This window comes from Colobus angolensis, unplaced genomic scaffold (genome assembly GCF_000951035.1).
Source record: "Colobus angolensis palliatus isolate OR3802 unplaced genomic scaffold, Cang.pa_1.0 Scaffold67, whole genome shotgun sequence".
In the NCBI taxonomy this organism is placed as follows: Eukaryota; Metazoa; Chordata; class Mammalia; order Primates; family Cercopithecidae; genus Colobus; species Colobus angolensis.
The window spans coordinates 5202345-5203938 of record NW_012120376.1 but is presented as its reverse complement, the minus strand read 5'-3'; the positions used below and the strand labels follow the sequence as shown (position 1 = coordinate 5203938).

At 47.5% G+C, this 1594-nt stretch overlaps 1 pseudogene; it reads left to right on the top strand.

Annotated features, from left to right (window-relative positions):
• Positions 1-539: 539 nt before the first annotated feature.
• Positions 540-1217, top strand: LOC105500600 (annotated as a pseudogene).
• The last annotated feature ends 377 nt before the right edge of the window (positions 1218-1594 follow it).

The window sequence follows — 1594 nt, the reverse complement described above, 5'->3', positions numbered from 1 at the left end:
GGGCAAGAAGTTGAAAGTGTGAAGTGAGATAATTTCCTGAGGGAGGGCTGGGATTGCGGAGGGGAGAGTAGGAAGCCTAAGGAGACAATGAAGTTTGAAGCATTACTTCAAGAAGTGGAAAAGGGATTTGACCAAAGACAGAAGAAGGGGTTATGGAGCAGGAAGGGGAGCCCAGATAAGACCCTTGACTTAGAGTGATAGCAATTGGAAAATTGTGTGATATTTGCCAGTGTGATCAGAAGCTCAGGGAAAGTCTAGATGTGGAGACAAACTCCAGAGAGTGTGAAGGGAAGACAGCAATGCAAGGAAATTGAGAGAATTGGTTTTTTAAAAAGTTATTTGATGGAGGCCAGGCATGGTGGCTCATGCCTGTAATCCCAACACTTTGGGAGGCTGAGGTGGGCGGATCACTTGACGCCAGGAGTTCGAGACCAGCCTGGCCAACATGGCAAAACCCCCTTCTCTACTAAAAATGTATACATTAGCCAGGTGTGGTGGTGCACGTCTGTAGTTCCAGCTACTTGGGAGGCTGAGGGTCCATGGGGAATATCTTTACCAACCTCTTTAAGGGTGTTTTTGGCAGAAAAGAAACGCTTGTCCTCATGGTGGGCCTGGATGCTGCAGGCAAGATGATGATTCTGTATAAGCTGACGCTGGGTGATTGTGACCACCGTTCCCATCATAGGCTTCAATGCAGACCCATGGAATCTAAGAACATCAGCTTCACTGTGTGGTACATGACAGGCCAGCACAGGATCTGGCCTCTGTGGTGCCACTACTTCCAGAACACATAAGGCCTGATCTTTATGGAGGACAGTAGTGACAGAGAGCACATGGACAAGGTCCATGAGGAGCTCATGAGGATGTTGGCTGAGGATGAGCTCTGGAATACGGTCTCCCTGGTGTTCACCAACAAGTAGGCCCTCCTCAACACCATGAACACCACTGAGATCACAGACAAGCTGGGACTGCATTCCCTGCTCCACAGGAACTGGTACATTCAGGCCACCTGTGGCGCCCGTGGTGACCAGCTCCATGAAGGACTGGACTGGTGTCCACTCAGCTCCAGAGCTAGAAGTGAATGTGACACCCTTCTCCATCTCCCTCCTTCTCTTAAAATGTCTGCTTTATTCCCATGTGGCAAAGAACTCTGTGCTGTGAGTGCCAGAAACTGCCTTTGTGGTTTGGTTTATTGTGTGCATTGCACTGTGCTGTAAATGTGGCAGATGAAGCCTGTGGCCAGGCTTTTCATTAAACATAAATAGATTTTGTTTCCAACAAGACAGTTTCTGGTAGTCACGTGCAAGATTACTCAGTGTTTTTTTTTTTTTTTTATTGTAAAGAGTAAAATCAACTCAGTGCTGGTCAGTGCTGAGAGGGGATGTAAGCCCATGGACACCTGGCCTCTGGGAGTCACTGTTTGGGATTATTGGATGCACCCCTGGCTTTAGAGCTGTATTGAGATCCATTTTTGTGGTTGGTTTTAAGCCTGAACTCAGCCATTTTAAAAATTGTTAAAAATCTAACTTGAGAACACTTGAACACACAGAAGGGAGACCCTGCCCAGTGTGGGTTTGCAGTTATGGCCTGGATG